General features: G+C 46.0%; 1 protein-coding gene across 1 annotated transcript in view; it reads right to left on the minus strand.

The window, feature by feature from the left end:
- Nucleotides 1-18,793, minus strand: part of MAP1B (microtubule associated protein 1B) — an 89,463-nt gene that overhangs the window by 61,431 nt on the left and 9,239 nt on the right. The gene's annotated exons all lie outside the window — the stretch shown is intronic.

The raw sequence follows: 18,793 nt of genomic DNA on the forward strand, positions 1-18,793 counted from the left end.
AATATTTTTAGGGTAACTTCACTTGAATGGACAAAAAATCTTTGACTCGTATTAGACATTATTAAGAGAAAGCAAAGTTTAGTTTGGAATTATCTCAAAGCCATTCTGGCGCCAATTTTGGACACAGGCATGTGTGTCTTGTTTTAAGGTATCATAATAATTGAAAACCCAAATTTAACAATCAGATGAACGGAGAGAGGTGGCCTTGTTGTTTATTTTCACAAGGCATTTTTAAAAAGAGACATCTTCCAACAGAACTTCTCCTGCCCTGATCTGCTCTAGCTGTGGGTCATTGAGAATCAACACAGGCGGATATGGCTGAGCAGATGAAGGGAGCTGCTGCCACTCAGTCTTGGGTGAAGATGGGTCCTAGCAGCTAAAGATCAGAAGCTTCCTGTGATTCAGCTGGAGAAGATGGTTTCACGTGGGGCTAACCTAAACCAGCCAGGGATCACATGTGCTGCCTCTGCGCCCCCAGTAAACTGATCTGGGGAATGCAGTCCACTCAAAGGTGCCACAGAAACAGGCTTCAAGGTGACCAACTAAGCACAGCAACGGGGCCAGAGGCCACTGGTTTCACTCATATCCATGGATCTATCCAACTCATATCCAACAGCCGAGCTCCAGGATCTATCACTGAATGCCTGATGCCCCTAGGAAGACAAACGGAACAGCTGCTGTGTCAAAAGCCACCCTAATGAATGAACTGAACTGACTTTTGGTACCACGAATCATTACTCAGCACTTGAGAGTTTGGATGCAAACAAAAATGTCAATCACTCCAAAAACCTCACTGATTTCGTGTGCCATAAACACAGCCTCCAGTAACAGTGAAGGCACTCAGTCCATCGGGGGGGAAGAAGATGCAGAAATCTGCATCTCTCTACAACTTGTAATGACCAAACGTAAAACGCTCAAAACTGAGTTCATAATTATTTTGGTGAGGAAGATTGTCGCTGAGCTAACATCTGTGCCCGTCTTCCTCTACTTTATGTGGGATGCCACCACAGCATGGCTTGATGAGTGGTGCTAGGTCCGTGCCCAGGATCTGAACCAGGCTGCCGAAGTGGAGCACGCGAACTTAACCACTATGCCGCCAGGCCAGGCCCCACAAATTTTAATGGAATAAATTGTCACACTACCCTTGCCAAAAAAAAAAAGATTCACACAACTTAGCAACCCGTGGACAAGATTTCCCGTGTAGGCTGACTTGGACTCAGTACACACTTTACAAGTTTGTAGTTTATCATCAGAGGAGGCTATAAAACAACCCAAGAACATACTCTGATTGTGAGGGAAGGGAGTGGTTGGCCAAAAATCAAGTAGAGAGAACAGAATATAGGGCCAGCTCTGATTCGGAGCAGGGTCTGACAGAGGGTAGGAGTGAAACCATTACATCCCCCAGTGAAAAGCAACTGAGAATGTATGACCCCCTTTTCCTATGATCTAGGCTATGAGGTCTGGGGGTGGAGAGGAGGGGTGCTGGAGAACAGATTTTAAATGATCCCAGAGAACCAAAGCCACAAAGAAGGACAGGCCACGGATGACGGCCATGCTGAGAGCCTGGAGAGGACACACGAGAGGCACTGGGAAGACGACCCTTCAGCCACCCGGGGAAGAGAGCTTCTGGCCATCTGCAGACAGCGATTTCAGCTTCTAAAAGCAATTGCTGCTTTCATAGGTTTCCCTATGAAAAATTCCTTTCCCTAAAAGCAATTTCCCGCCTGTCATAGGTTTCCTGTGAATTGCATTTTCATCCAGGGACCTGTGGTAAGAGAGCTGTCCTGTACTTCAGATAACCCAAGGGTGCTAGAGTGGAAGGAGGAAACAGTGACAGTGTCCACAAATCCAGGAGAGAAGCTGGGGGAGACTGGGAGACACGCACGCAGGTGCATCCAGAGCAGCAAGCCGCACCTTACACAGCAGGCAGGTGCTCAGCACAGATCCGCCTCTCCCTTCTCCTCATTCCACAAGAGGGCAACGGGACAGGGGATTCAGATGGCCTGGTCCTTCCTAGAACACTCACACGGAGCCTGGCACCCCCGGGTTTCCTTCCGACCAGATGACCAAACACACTGACCATGAAGAATTGTGACTCAAGATTCTGGTCAAACCCAGGGGAGACTCAGAACCTTAGTGCAAAAATATCACTCCAATAAGCAACAACTGGCTAGGTAATCGGACCTGAGGACTCAGACGAGGCAAGAGAAGTAACAAAACAACAGTGGAAATGGAACGGCCCAGGGCGATCGGGATGGAAACTGATCCCCTGGCAGGAGGGCCTGATACGGACTGGACTCATCCTTCTTCACGGGACAACTCTGTTCCAAAGAAGGTGGAGGCTAAGAAAGTTCTGGCGTCCAAACATGAAGAACTGAGAAACTTTAGACGGGTTTGAAAATCTCCCAAGAAAAATCTGTGGGACTTTTAAAAATCCCTCCGGTTCTTTGGCAAAATTCAAAAAGACTGAAATCCCAAAGCCTGCCTCCTCCAAGGACCCAGATCTCACAGCTCCCGGGCCCACTCCCCGGGGGGACCCAGACCTGCGATGGCCAGTTCCCTCATCTGTGTCCGCAAGACGCCAACAAAAATGGGAAAGACAAGGGAAGCGGAGTCTGCCAGCTTCACTCACTGGAGTGATAAGGTCGCCTCGGACACTAGCCTGTTTTCTGAAAGGAAACAATTTGGGAGATGAAACCCAGCAGCTGCTAGGCAGCAGGCACAACCCTGTGAGGTGTCGGCACTATTGCTAATTACCTCTGTTGTACAGACGGACAAACTGAGGCTCAGAGCAGGTCAGGTCCCCAAGGTCACAGAGCTGGCACTTGAACCCAGCTCTTCTGACGCAGTTACTGGAAGATTGCTCCAAAGGGGGACAGGACTCCCTTTCCCCAAATCTGACCATGATTTTCTTCCTATGTTTATTTTTGTTGGAGGAGCTGGAAATGACTGGTAAAAATTATGTTCTTCCACGGACCCAGCTTTGGGCTCAAAGCATCTTTGCCCTCGGGTCTCTCCCTGATGGACTGGTTAATTTTTCAGATGGGAAGGGAGCTAAGAGCTTTACCCTAAGCTATAAGGAATGAGACTTTAAGACCTCCTCCATCAACGCCATCAGGAAACAGAAACATTTCAGAGGTCAGCGGGGCCAGCCGCCTGCACCCCTCCCCACCCAGCCCTGGCCACAGTGTCTGCTCCCCTTTTTCAGGGACATTCTCTGCAGCAGGGCCCAGGCCATTGTGGGCTTTGAGAAGAACGATGCTCTTAAAGGAGCAGACTTCCCAGGCATGCTTTGTGTCCTGGGCTCTTTGACTAATGGACAGAGGGGTGCTGCAGAGCACATTCCATTCATGCAGGCAGCACAGGTCTGCTCCTGCTTTCTCAAGACCTTCTTGGGTTTTTTTTCTTTTTAAAAATTTCTCCTACGAAGTAAGACAACAGTTCCCGGCGACAAAATGAAATAAAACCCAATTCTTCTCAAGGAAAATGAAAGTGTCAGCGGAACTTCTCTCTTCACGCTGATCCCCTGTTTGATGTGCAGTGACATCCCTCCACAGAAGCTGGGGACAATGCAGTGTCTGCTGTAATTGCAGGCTTCACACACAGGACGAGGGAGGTGGCCTCAAGGTGCCGGCAAGGCCTGCCCACGGGGCCCTCCCCAGGAACACAGTGGGACCCGCGCATGCGGTAGCACGGTCTTGCTGTGACAATAAAAGAAGCAGAAATCGAAGGACAACCCTGGCCAGGATTCAGGCTCGATTTTCTGCTGCAAACTTTATATCCCCAAGTGATCATTTAAATAAAATCGCATTTTTCTCATCCAACCAAGTCAAACAGTAGTGTCGCAAAGGACGACAGGACACACGTAAAACTCCCACTCACAAACACGCAGAAACCAGAGGGGGAAAACAAAGCCGTGATGCGCAGGGTTTTCACAGTGACGACAACCACGAACATTGCTGCTTCCAGCGGAAGCTACACGTGTCGGGGAGAGACCTCCCACGACCCACAAAGAAGAGAGGGAGTCTCACAGACTTCTGAAATTGTGAAGTCCTGACTAGACAAAGAGAAATGGAAATATTTGGCTCTCCAGAACCTCAAGTAGAGAGAACTTATAGTGCTATAAAGAAACTATAACTGAACAAATTATGGTTGAATAATACCGTATATTGTATAGAGGAGAAAATGCTACAGGCCATCTGAACATCACATCAAGATGAAGCAGCTTTCCCTGCCTGACTCACATTTCATAGTCATTTCCTTGAACTGCTGGGTGAAAGCATTAATCATTAACTAAGATTTTCTTCTTCTGTTTTTTTTTTTTTTTAAAGCACTTTTATCTAAAAATGTTTTTTAAAAAGACAACATATCTGGTAAAGCAAACTATGGGTTTATAGCACCAAATATCTGCACATTATTTAGAATCAGAATGGTATGCTGTTTACCACGGAACCAATCAAGTTTACCAGAGAATTTGTTTTGTACAAATGACGTGTAATTCTCTCTTAAAAACATGATTTTTTGAAACGTATCCAGGATGCTAAAATGGACCACATTCTACAAGCATTACAGATTTTCACAAATGAAGATTATATCATTTAATTACTCTTTGAGTTGGAAGTAGGAAAGCTGGTGGGTTAATCTGGTGGCAGAACAGAAGAGCCTAATATATCTTTATCCAAATTGATGAATTTTTGAAATATTCATGAAAATACACAAAACCAGAAAAACTGACCATGCTGATTTAAAGTAAAGAGTTGGCCATATGCTGAAAGGCGGGGGGAGAGGGGCTCGGAGGGGAGGAAGAACTGCACCAAATTGAATTGAAATACATGTTTTCGAACACTCTTGAACCCACGCTCCACCTCAGCAAAAGTCTGACTCCCAGCAAGAGCCATCACTTACGGGGCACCCAGCGTGTGCCGCCCCTCGCCCCTCAGCCACCCAGGGCTCTACATGTCCTCTAGCTGCTAAACTTTCACTAATCCTCTGTAAAGCAGGTTTACAGATGAGGAAACTGAGGCACAGAGAGCTTGGGCATGAGGTAGACCTGGTGTCTGAACTCGGGACCTCTGGCTCCTGAGCCGCAGCCTTCCCCATTCTGCAGGACTCAGAGAGGGTGGGAAAGGCTTTGAGTCGCTCTTCAAACACCTGCCCCAACGTCCAGGATGCAAAGGCCAGAAAAAGAGGTCTCGGTTCCCCACCGCTGCCCCACCCCCTCCACCCCTCACCTCAGAACCTGGCGGAGACGGGGCTGGAGAGAGGGAAACTGCCGGCCTGCATTACAACCTGAGCTGAGCGGTCTCTCGGGAAAAGCCCTGCACGTCGAAGCTGAGAGTAGGGACGTGCGGAGCAGCACATGCCAGTGCACGGGCCTCCTCACGTCTTGTTTGTACAAAGACCTGCAGGTCGCATCTAATTCTCTGTCAGAGGCATCTCTTCCCAGGCCAGCATCCCACGCCAAAGGAAAGCCTGCTGGACCACGACACAGGGCGGGGAGAGGAAGCTGCATCCGACTTCGGGTTCTAGCTACGAGAGGGTGAGGCTGCCGGCGCCCGAGGGGGCAGCAAATCACTAGGGAGTCTCTGCAGACCCACCTGGTAGCAAAAGCTGAGCCCAGACAGACCCCGCCCTAAATAAGGAGAAGAGAACAAATAGAAAAAACGAGACCTTCGAAAAGATTCTGCAGCACATGGAAGAAAGAGCATCGTCCTGAGGCTTGGTGGAAAAATGCTGTCTCTGAAAACGACTTTCTAGGGGCCAGCCCTGTGGCCAAGTGGTTAAGTTCGTGTGCTCCGCTGTGGCAGCCCAGGGTTTCGCTGGTTCGGATCCTGGGCGCAGACATGGCACCGCTCGTCAGGCCACGTTGAGGTGGTGTCCCACATGCCACAACTAGAAGGATCCGTAACTAAGATATACAACTATGTACCGGGGGGATTTGGGGAGATAAAGCAGAAAAAAAAAAAAAAGATTGGCCACAGTTGTTAGCTCAGGTGCCAATCTTTTAAGAAAAAAAAATGACTTTCTATAGGGAACAAAAGACAATTTTAGAAAATGATGCTTCATATCTACAAAAGACGGCAGACACGGTCTCTCCAAAACGACAGAGAACAACAAAAACGGAGTGGGTTGAATTCCAGGCAGAGATTTAAAAAGAAGCCAGTGGAATCAACAAAAGAATTCCAGGAAAGACAAAACGCAACTGCAGAATTTAAATCTGCATCTGACAGCGACGTACAGGGCAGCGTGAGGAGCTCCCCTCGAACACGTGAGAGAGCCAAGGGAAAATGATGAGACAGAGGGGGACAGAGCCAGTGCTAGAATAAAAAGGACACATATTCTTATGGCTGCAATCAGAACAGGAACAGAAACAATGAAAAAACCCATGGAAAAGAGCTTTGCTACCTGAAAAAGACCAACATCTGCAGACTGAAAGGTTCAGAGCATTTCAGAAAAAGCTTAATGAAAAATCCTTCTATCTGGACATTTCTTTACAACATTTTGATTTCAGATGGAGCGGGGAGAGTAGCCGAGATCTGGGCGTGAGCAGATGATGGAGCGAAGTCCTCTCACACAGCTGCTTCTTAAGAGCTTCACGCAAAACCCTACACAGAACCAGAAAGGCTCCTCTACGCGAGACTGCGTGGTGACATCAGGTGTCATCTTTTCCAATAAGGGGCGCTGGTTTCCAATACTACATGGGTTACTTGCTTCAGTAACATCCTCCAGGTTGAAGAAGAAGCATTTTTACTTGCAAAAGGCGAGATTTCAGATACCTCATCAGGTAGGGCCGAGACATCAACGGCCATGGAAGAGGACATGTGGACATTTAAACCAGAAGGTAAACGACAGATGACAAATGACCAGAGATGCAATGCAAGACAGGGTTTATAATTGGTCTAGAAAAAAGAAAACAGTAAGAGACTACCGGTCTAACACACAGGTCACGTGACAACACAAACCCGCGTATCCGAACCCAGGAATTTTGGTTGCTTCACTTCTCTACCATGGGGATTTTTGCAAACCAGCAAATTTGTAATTAATCCCATGCTTATTAAGAGGCCAATGAATATCCAGGTAGTTCTCTCTTACTTTCATGCTTAACTCAGAGCAAAGCAGTGGAATCCTTACAAGAATGGTAATATCTTCATAGAAATATTTTTAAATCATGTCCATTTAATTGTTCCTATTTCCTAAGAAATGTGCCATTGTAACCTCACATTGATCCCAGTGGAACTCAAGAAATATCTGGCTACTTCAGAACCTGTAAAGCTAGGCTGATATGCCAACGTTTCATTAAAAGGGAAACAACTACAGCATCCAATGTCCTAAATACAAAATTAAAAGCATTCGTCACAAATCTCAGCTCTAAAGTTCTCTCACTTTCCCCCTCACTAGGTCGGTTTCCTCTTTTACATATTTATACAGTACCTTATTCTCTCCCCTGGTGCTCAGTACCGATGGCCATACATATTTGTATGACTATTTGATCAACGTCTGCCTCCGTACCTTGACTCAGAGCTCTGTGGGAGATCGTGCCGCGACTGTGGGTTTATTTATTCTGCTTATTATTGTTACTTCAGTATTTGACACAGTACCAGAGCCCATAAGACGAGCAATACATACTTGTGGAAGGAGTGGCCTGAGTGTACACGTTTTCATTCACTGTTCAGCCAAGCATGTCACCATATCCTAAGAATTCCAAAGAACTTTATGCAAACAACACCTTCGTGGCTTTACACATTAGCCATGCTTATCAATTTTGCAGTAAACCACTTTTTAAAAATACTTGAATGACTTTTTTTCACTATGGGTTGATATTATATCACAGAATATTAAATATAAGAGGAACCTTAGAGATCATAAAACTGACGTTCATAAATGCTAAATACTTTGTCCACAACAGCGCAGGTCTACTTAGCAGTAGAGGTGGGAGCAGAGCACAGACCTTCTAACCCCACGCCCTCCCTCCCAGGGCTCTGTCATTGCTTCTCCAGACACCGCTCTCAACCAGAGCTTCTAGGTTGCCACATCTCTGAAAGCAATTGGGAGCTTGTAAATAACCATTCTGCCACACCTTGATGTGTACAGGAAATCTGTAATAAAGAAATTGTTTGCAATATAAATAATCACAAATTTCCAGATTTCTTATGCAGCTTATTTTTCAAATCTAAGAGCTAATTATAATTTCTCCAACCCACGACACCTCATCATTCATTGTCACACTCATAGGAAGCCGGCAGTGGGTGCCAGGCACTGCCTCAAGGCTCTTTAAGGAGGGTCGTTCCTAAAGCTCCCTCAGACCTATAGTTAAGAATAACCGTATTCCTTTTCTCTTATCATTCAGTTACAATTGGGAAAAAGCCATTTCCGAAAAGTCAGAATCCTCAAAGATTAAAAAATCCAGCCCTATGACTACTTGAGCCAGCCCTGGTGGTCTAGTGGTTAGGATTTGGCGCTCTGGCTGAGGGTTCATCTCCTGGCCAGGGAACCACGCCACCTGTCTGTCGGTTGTCACACTGTGGTGGCTGCCTGTTGCTGTGATGCTGAAAGCTATGCCACTGGGATTTCAAATGCCAGCAGGGTCACCCATGGTGGACAGGTTTCAGTGGAGCTTCCAGACTAGACAGACCAGGAAGAAGGACCTGGCCACCCACTTCCGAAAATATTGGCCATGAAAACCCTATAAATAGCAGCCAAGCATTGTCTCACTAGAAGGTGAGAGGATGGCACAAAAAGACCAGGCAGGGCTCCACTCTGCTGTCCACGGGGCCGCTGGCAGCCGGAGTCCACTCGAGGGCACTGACAACGACAAGCGGTTACTTGATTCAAGCTCTTTGGTCTCCATTTTTCTCATTCGAAGGTTTTCATTTGGTTGGTTGTTTTATTCTTTTCTTTCTTTTTAAGTTGTACATTGGAGCTTTTTTGGGGTAACTAGTTTCATATTTTTGATGAGTCTGCTTAGCAAGCATAGAAAATCCATTTGCTGGCTAAAGGATTCCAGCAATGGAAATTTCTATCTGATGATGCAGTCATATTTCTAGACAACCCTGGAGTGAGTCAATTTGCCAAATTATTTCGTTTATATTTATAGGCTGGAATGTTATTCCAAAGGCTCCACTAGTCTCTGTTCCATGTGTAAAACAACAGAGCAAAAATAAGACAGTGTTGACAGTGGAGTGACCACTCACGTTTGTGGTGAGGACCTGAGGCACAGGGCTTCCTTCCTGAACCATCCACGGGAGACTCCGTTAGGTTGTCCTGGGTTTAGGTTCCAAATGGGTGGTAACGAGGTGTGTTCTGTGTGGAGCATCTCTCCGGCTTAGGCCTCAATAAAATGAACGCTAGCATCTGCCCAAGGAGGGCAATACCTCTTTTTTAAAAACTCTTTTTGAAAATATCAGTCCATTTCGGAGAAAGGAGGAATGCCAGATTTCTAAGTGCATGTTTTCTATAATTAGTTTAAATATATCCTGGGCTAACGTATAAATTCGGTTTAGGAATCCCAGGTCCATTTGATAAATTTGAGGTGTAAGTATAAAAGCAAGGACTGCATCACTGGATTCTGAAACTTAAAAAATAATAACCCCACGAAAAATTATGGGCGGCTCTCTATTAACTAGAATATTTGATTAGCCAGACCACCATTCTTCTCACCCATAGAGATATTATCATTAATGTTGTTATCCTGCATAGACTATTTCATTCAGCTTTTAAGACACTTTGTAAGGTTTGCCATAAATATCACGTGTAGGTTGTAGTGAGTGAATTAAACATTTTTTGCAAACAAGATCGAATTAGGGATCAAACAAATTGAAATTGTTACTTTAAAGGTATTAGACACCACTAGTCAATCACATGCTGCATTACCATAAAAATCACTTTTCCTTCCAGATAATCACAGCTTTCTGATAATGACGACTCGCATGCAAGGTGCACGCTGTCAGTAATTTGATTTGAACACTGCTTCCCAAGGGCGTTCATAGCATGTACCACCTTGTTAAGCGACGTTGTGATAATTGATGGTGCACATGACAAGATACGCCGGGCTGATCATGCTTATTTAAATACAGGCCGTTCTCGATGACCCATTAACAAACGATGTACCTGGCACTTTTAACACAGTCAACCTGCAGATGATCCCCAGAACTCGTGAACTTCAATCTTCAGCCTCTTCCCAAAGATCTGAGGATAAGTAACTAAGCTGAGGCTCAATGCAGTACCAAAACGTCAAGGGGGAAGCTCTAATTTTAGTGGAAAAAATGCAGCTATTTCCTGTTTGGCATTACTTAGATAAAACACTCATGAATTTGACTTTTGAAATACTTTCCATGCAGGTGTTTGGCACTGTGCAAACTGGGTTAAGTTTTGTCTTGTTTGGTCTGTCTGCAAGGTAAAGACAGATGGAAAAAGCCAAGGGCCAAGAATTCCCAAACTGGGAAGTCAGCCTGCATGTCATAAAGCTGTGCATCTTTCCCCAAAACTAATAATCCTAGCAGATGGGAAAGGCAGATTTTCTAAACTAAACTCTTTCGTTGATATTTTAAAACCTGGATTAAAAAACATTTTAAGCTCCACAGAGAATGGGACAAGTTCCCTTCCACATTTCAGTGATGAGACAATTTAGTAAAAATTCATGGTGTCATGGAATATACAAACTTGAAGGGACTCAGATTCCTTTAGTCCATCCTTGCCCAAATTGTGTTCTAGAGAAATCTAGGTCCCTGTGAGAGAGTGGTGGTGGAAGTGACTAGTCAAATATGGTGGGGAAATTTATGGTTATACGAAATTAAACAGGCTTATTTACATGCAGTTACACACTTTATGGCTCCTCAAAAAATAAGATCTAGGATGCCACAGTTCCCAGACTTACTTCCCCACGGAATTCCTTCCCACTGACTATCCATTACTGTTTTACAGAACTAACGGCTGGCACGACATTTCAGATGCCCTGATACAGTCTAATCCCTTTCTTTGCAGGAGAGGAAAGGCCTCAGAGCAATTTTTCGAGGGGCCACGTGGGCAACGATGGCCTCGGGTGTGGCCAGAGGTGCCGCCTTAGGTCAGGCTTCCAGGACTCTGGGAGGGAGGGTCCTGGGAAGCAGCTGGAGACACGTCCCCTCGCTGCTTCCCCTGATGTGGGAACAGCTGAATCAGCGCTTCCCAAAGTACCATCCTTGCCTCGGGGCAGGGAACCAATTACTCAGATTTATTTCCATAAAAACTGTCACTTTCACAATCTCTCCCAAGTGGCTGCAGAGGCTGCCAATGGACAGCTTCCAGCCCTCAGCAACAAAGACCATCCTGAATCAAGACTATACATTCAGTTCAGCAGTTCCGTCCTCACCTGCTTTCAGAGGGGTCAATCCTTACAACAGCAACTCAGTCTTTTCACAATTAAAGGACTTAACTGAAAATGTAGCTCCAAACTACAGAATAATTAATTCAGTTTGGATCCAAAACTCCTTGGTCACAAAGAGAATCCAGCCCATTTGATCTGCTGTATTTATGCATCAGTTTGAATAGATAATATGATTTAAGTACACATTTTTTATGCGTGTATATTTTTAAAAATAGCCTAAACAAACAGAATTTACAGAAGGATCCTGCTGCAAAATTCTCGTTGGACACATGTTACACTAACTCGCTCTGTCAGTTGTCATAGTTCCACGCTCAAGTGCAAACAACCCTCAGCCAGGATTTCTTACACCTCTCCTTACAGCCTACAGCACTTGGAACGCGACTGTGTCTTGCGGCAGGAACTTCGACATAAATATTTAATGACAGATTGGCTGATAATAGAGTACCTTTAAAAAGGTATACCATATAATGTGAAAAGATGATCTCCTTTCCAACGGGTGAGAATTTGATCAGGCATCCATCCATCCCCCAGCCCCCATCTCTCTTCTCTCTCTCTCTCTCACATGCGTGCACACAAACATCAAAAGGGGAAGAGCTCCAAAAAGCAGTTTTCACACCTGTTTCACAGTCGTTCACAATCATCAAAACTTCCAGGTAAGAGTCCCGAAGGCAGAGAGCAGCTGCTCACAATGGCTGAGCAGCTCGGCACCAAGACAGCGCTGTTGGCCTGGGTTGCAGAATTCATTCCATCTTTAGTTTTATTGCTATCGTTACCTTCCCCAAATGTAACATTTCCACGGACTGACATTTCAGGACCAAAAAGCAACATCTACATGGAGCAGTGTCCCTGGGCAGGGTGTGCTGGAAACGTGGCGCTCCCTCAGGGGGTGGAGCTCCCTCCCCAGACTATCCAGGTGAGATGAAAACCAGGAATCTGAATTTCGTCCAAAATGCTCCACTGTGCCTCTTTTACTCATCGCCTACAACAAAAACCTGTTTGATTAAGAAAGGGCTGCAAAGGGCAGGGTCGGAGGTCTTTCCAAACCAAGGCAGTCCTGGGATGTGCACACCTAGCTCAACCCCTCAGGCAATTCACCCCACAAGGCAATCTTGAGAGGCAGCCTCAGTTTGAGTGTCTGAAACGGTGTGTGGTGCAGCTACAGGGAGGGGCCACAGAATCAACCCCACCCTCCCTAGGCTCCGAGTGTGCGCAGTTAATTAGACTACTTCATCTTTAAATCCTATGTCAACTCTCCAGTTGGATTTTCTATAAATGGTCATCTCACCAGTCCTGACTGTAGGCAAGTCTTTAACACAGGCTGGAGTAGTTTATTAAAATAACATGATTTTTGTCTTGTGCGCATGTTAATTTCTCCAGTCCCTGTGTCCATTGTTACGTGTCCTTCCCCAGGGGCGCTTCTTTCTCACATTTCTCTAGGACCAAAGAAATCTGACTTCACTTGCAGTAGAAATTACCCCAGACAGGAAACAAAAGGCGTGAGCTCTGGAGCAGGGCGCAGGATGCTTGCTGGTTGCCTGGGTACCGTTTAATTAGTCCCGGGCTGCAGCTGGGGGAGCTGCTGGTACCTGGGGAACCTTTGTCATTGTGACTCGTCTGTGGCTGAACAAGCAAAATGGTCTCCACTCTCTCCCTCTGTCCTCTTTAGGAATCTGAGTAAATCTCCCCCTTTCTTCTTCTGTGTGTGTCTGTATCTGTCTCTCTCACAGTTTGTAAATTAAGAAAACACTCTTTGTTAGCGTTTTTTAAAAGCTATGAATGACTTATTTTCCCAACTAAATTATAAACAGTGGGGACACCTCATTCTTCCACATGTCCCTTTACAATTCCTTGCTTATTAATAAATGCTCAAAAACAGTATTTGATTTTTTTTTAAAGAAATCTACTCGTTTATGCTTTTATTCCTCACCTGCCACCATTACTTCCAGCTGCTTCCATCAATGCTGAACAAAACGCCCCCGGGAGAAAACCCAAAAGCAGCCAGTAAAAGTAAAGGGACTTTGTTGCTCGGGAGTGTGCTGCTGTTGTCGTGTGCTTCAAAAACAACACAACAACAACTCCACCAGCAAAAAGCCGCGGGCTCTCTTTGGTCTCTGGAAATGAAGACGAAGCTGACCTTCAGCAGGAGATGCTGTCCTTGGTTGGCAATGTTGGCGGCTGTTCTGCAACAACTTAGGCGAATTTAGTAGGACTGACAGTCCCCAAAATGGCTCCTGGGCCCAGGCAGCCAATTTTCTGCTACTTCCCTGCCTATGTGTCTCTGTTGAGTGGCTCCACAGTGCCCATTAGGGACCGCCTGAGAGCCATTACAGCCAGCAGAGTAAACATCCTTTTTACGCTTAAAAAAAAAAGTGAGATGAATAGGTATTTCTAGGGTGGTCTGAATGAGCCATCATTAACCACCCTGAGGAATGAACGTGCATGAACATGGCAATGAAGCGCCATTTTATTACTCTCTGCCGGCGACACCTGTGCCAGAAAAAAATCACGTTGGTGTGAGGATCTACAGATATAAAGAATCCCCACATTTCAAAATGGAGCAAAATGTAAACCTCGCAGGCACCCCGCCTCGTGTTGCACACACTACAGAATTCTGGTCCTTCTCCTCGGAAAGTCTGGCCCTTTCACTGTTTCAAAAGAATTCGGGTGGGGCCACCAGGCAGTTTGCTGCTCAGGCTGCAACCGTGAATGGGAGCAGAGAGCGAGAGGGCAGCTCATTACTGAAGATCGTTGCTGGCAAGGCAGACTGAGGGCAGGGGTAAGTGGGAGAAAGGAGGGTGATTTGCATTAAAATGGGAGCCCCTTCCCAGGCAGGCGGCATTGACGTTAAACAGAGGTCTGGTTACTCGAACAGAAATAAGGCTCCCTGTTTGTCGTTTTCTTCTAATACCAGGATTCCTCCCATAACTTTAGATGATGATGATGTAAGAAAAGATGAACCACATGGGCATGTGGGCAAGGGCCTGTACCGGTGCACGGGCACCTGAGAGAGAAAACATGGGGATCACGTGCTCGCCTCTGAAATCACAGGTTCCCGGCGTGAGGTCAGCATCCTGCGTGCAGCTGAACCTCTTTTTGGGAGCTCTCTTGTTTACGGGGTGAGCGCAGGGCTGGGACACACTCATTACCCATCGTCATAAAGTCGGTGCATGCGAGGCACATGCAATTAAGCTATAATTCTGTACGATGACAGACTAAACACGCAAGTCTAGACAGACGAAGAAGATGACTAAAAATATTCTTAGATCTTTTCTAAGGGCATTTTAGCATTTTCTTATCATTCTATCGGCAAATATTGTAAAACTTTGCCACATTAATGTCAAAGGGAGTGGAGGATCCACATGACTTACATGCAAACGGCTTGATTTGAATTCTGCATCAAAACCCAATCTCGAGGTCATATATTTTTAGCAATCACTCAGCACAAATCTCACGACGCTCAGCTGTGGTTTGTTTATCTTCTGAGGAAGAGGCTTGGGTTCTTCAACACATTACAAAATCAATCCCACCGTACTAAGATTTTTGTGAACGTGACCAGGAGTTATAAAATTAGTGACAGAATGCAAACATGCCAAGGTCTTACTACTTATTCAGTTGACTAAGAAGATAAACCACCAGAAATCTCAGTTTCTGAACACCGGCAGAGTGACTTGTTGATGGGGGCGGGCAGAAGAGGGACCTTAGTGGTAGGAGAGAGGGGCAGAGGTTACCATGGATGGATGACCACAGGAGAAAGCTGGCCAGCACCCTCACCCACTCAGCATCCTCGAGTGGGCCCCAGCAGGAGCACTGTGCAAACGGTCTGCAGCCCCACCCCAAGGTCCTGCGGGGCCAGTGCCTTCCTGTATCATCTCCTTTTCGCTCTCACACCCAAGAACCTTACTAAGCTCACTCACAGAAAGTTACTGCCTCTACACATAACAGCAGCTATGTGCGTCTTGACAATGCTGAGGCAACTGCTTCTCTGAGAAACATCTTTAATACAAACTAAAAAAATTACTACAAAAAGGAAGCCAGCCAATATCTAAAGCCACTATTCCCCATAGATAGTAACCATGACCAAATATGCAAGTCAAATAGATTTCAACAAGGGAGACAACATTCATACTAGCTTACGTTTATCGTTTTACCACATGACAAGCACTGTTTGAAGACCTTTACACCCATTAATTCATTTGATGCTCAGGAAACCTCTGAGGTAGAAGTGAAGGTCCCCATTTTACAAACAGCAGAACTAAGGCCCAGAATAGTTAAGTAACTTGTCCAAGATCCCACAGTAAATAAATGTCAGAGCAAGGATCAAACAGAGGTAGTCCAGCTCCAGACTCTGCACTCTTAATCATTGTGCTATGCTGCTGGTGTGGATTTGGGTTACCAAAAAATGTTAATTATTTTAATAGGCACAAAGAAGTGGCAAAACGAAATGAAAACTGGAATTAATTTCCATTCTGGCGCCCCTGCCCTGGGAACGGTCTGTATTTGTTGTTTTGAAATGTCTGTCTGTCTGACAGAGATGATCAGGAGCACATCCCGTAAGCCCGAGGAGATGCTCCTCCACGGGTCTGTGCAGGTGGACCTAGAGGCAAGTTAGGGAAGAAAGAAACAGACTCCACACGGCACGGCAAGCCTCGCTCTGCTCTTGTGGCAAGACTTGTAAAAACGACTCTCTTCCAACATGAATGAGGTACAAATAACATGCTATAACGCATAAATAAAAATTGTATCATAGGCTTTGAACTCATCAATATAAGAAAATACAAGGCTATTGCTCTATTTTGGGAAGCCTCAATTGTGGAGCTTTCCCTTGTGTGAAAGACTGGGGAGTGTTCATGAAAGAACCTAACCTTTTCCCTCAAGACAACTGGTCTCACCTGAGCCCAGCTTAGATGTGGCCAGGAATGGTTTCCCTCAGGGCAAGTCAGCAGAGACCTGCCAGGACACAGCAGCCATGCGTGAAAGGATCTGGAGGGAAAGCAACGCTGAAACAGGTTTGAGACAGTAAGCCAGCCCTGGATGATTGACCATCCCAACAACTACAGTAAGAATTATAGTAAGAACCATTCCAAGAATTACAGTGTGCCAGAGCTGGGGAGGGCTTAGTCAGCCCAGGGCGCACATTCAGGGAACAGGGGGACCCACCAGCTCACCATTCATACTCTAACAACCCCCGCCCTCTGCAGAGAAAGCATCACATTCCAGGTTCCTGCTCCAAGGATATTTGTTCCAGATGAGTAAACCTTTCAGAGTGGTCTGGAACGAGATGCAAGTCTGAAGAAATAGGTAAATTGAATCTCAAACCATATTTAAAACCTAGTATGAACGCACAACCTGGTTGTGCCACCTGCACAAGCTGTTAGCTGCATGGGAGGCTGTCGCCAGTCTTTCACTAGGACCACCAGTTCTTCAAGACAACACAGCTGTAACACCATGAACGTGAAACAGATACGAGAGCAACCGAGCTCCTAATCTCCTTGTGTCCAGGGAAACCACGGACATGTCGCTACAACTCTGCTCGCCTCAACGAAACAAGACAAAACCAACTCCGCCTGGATCTGATGCAGTCACCTGCTCCTCCTCTTACAGGAAGAAGAGCGCAAACCAAGTGGTGACACGTCTGGGTCGCTCGTCGCTGAGCGCTCACCGCCCCCCTCCCCCACCGCCTGGCTCACTGTAGGTGCTATTTAAGTGTTTTTAACTGACTGAATGAATGGCTTTATTTTTCAGAGGCTCCATCCTTCATCTTGTTCCTTGCCTCTCAGCTAACTTAGGAGCTTGAAACTCTAAATGCAGAGGGTCAGCTGACTCCATATTAGGGGCTTGAGGCACAGGCTTTAGCTCCTCCGGAATCCCAGTGAGTGGGGAAGAGACCACCAGCCTTGGACTCACTGACAAACAGACTTCAAATTTTCCCATAAACCCTCCAGTCTGTTCCACAGAAGCTAAAGGCTTCCTTGGGCCCAGCCCAGCGATCATCCTCTGATCCCCACCCTCCCAGTTTTGCATCCTTGTCCTCTGGTGAACATCTCTTCTCTCTAAAACACACTGACTTCCTGAGCTGAGTCTGACACGCGCTTTCCTCCTTGCTTGCAGCCTTGGTTAGGATGCTTCAAGCCACTCTGCACACTCCCCCTGATGCCCTCTCCCTGGGGCATCACTCCAGGGCTCAGTTCAGATGCTCAGTTCACAGAGGCGAGGCCGGCCCTGCATGGTGCACTCACAGGCTCGAGGGGAGGTCATCACATCTGTCCTTCTCGGGGTGGGCAGGAATGGGAGGGTCTCTGGACACAGAGCTGGCACAGCCCTGATGCCAGTGGGTAGGTGGCCAGTCCTCATCCCAGGTGATGGCAGGAAAAGTAGGGGGATGGGTACATTAGGCTAAAGTAGCATTTTAGGGGCCCTGGCCTTCCTGTCCGCAAGAGTAATACCAGGTCCTTGCTCCAAAAATGGTTAATTCTTTAGCAATTCTTGCAGCCCTTCATTTTGCAAAACACAGCTGTCATTCTATAAAGTCAGTCAAAGTGTGAACGAACAAGTGGGAATTATGGGATTTGTTTACCAAAAAAACACGTAGCCTTGCAAACAGTCATAGTAGGAAAGCCAGAGCAACCCACAGGGAGAGGATGGAAGTTTCAATTTTACATTTGAAAACATACTTGCTGGAAAAGGGTACTTCCCTTATTTCTCTTTCTGTGAGATGATTTTAGAAGTTATGGGGACGTGCAAGACATAAAAATGCAACACAGTAACAATGAGAGAACAACCACATACTGTACCTTCACTTCAGCAAAGCACCCGCTGTCTCACAGTATCGGGATCACTTTTCTCGCTGCAAAGTTCCTTAAGAGCAGATTTTCCACATGCCTTTGCAGCAAGTTTAACTTTCAGTGAATCTGTTCTTGCTAAGTTTTTCTTAGCACATTCACTCAATTCCATGCTTGAAAGCTACAGGTCATTTGATAACTGAAATGGACGGGATTTTATTCTAACATCAAACTCAAAGAGAAGAATGGGGCAGTCTCGTAGGCACACTGCTGTAGCCAAGTGTGACTCAGGAAGGCGCTGGCGTTCTGTATGTGGCTTCAAAGCTCAGTGTGTGCCAGGCTAATGGAATATGATGTCATCAGTCAAAAAGAGGCTAAACCCTATTTCTGATTTTATATCAATGCCCATAAAATTACCAGTCATATGATGAAATCAAGTAGACAGAAAAAGATTTTCTCTATTTTACATAAAATTTAAGTGATATTCAAGAAATAAGTTCAATACAATGTTTGTGATAGACACTGGAAGAGCTGCTGAGAAACACGCCCCAGGTTTGGTGTCTCTATGGGCTGGCAACTCTGCCCATAACCCTCCAATGTGACCAGGTGGGAGAAGTGGGTCACTACTCACAAGAGGGAACAAGATGGGTGG

Source organism: Equus asinus, chromosome 9, assembly GCF_041296235.1.
Source record: "Equus asinus isolate D_3611 breed Donkey chromosome 9, EquAss-T2T_v2, whole genome shotgun sequence".
NCBI lineage: Eukaryota > Metazoa > Chordata > Mammalia > Perissodactyla > Equidae > Equus > Equus asinus.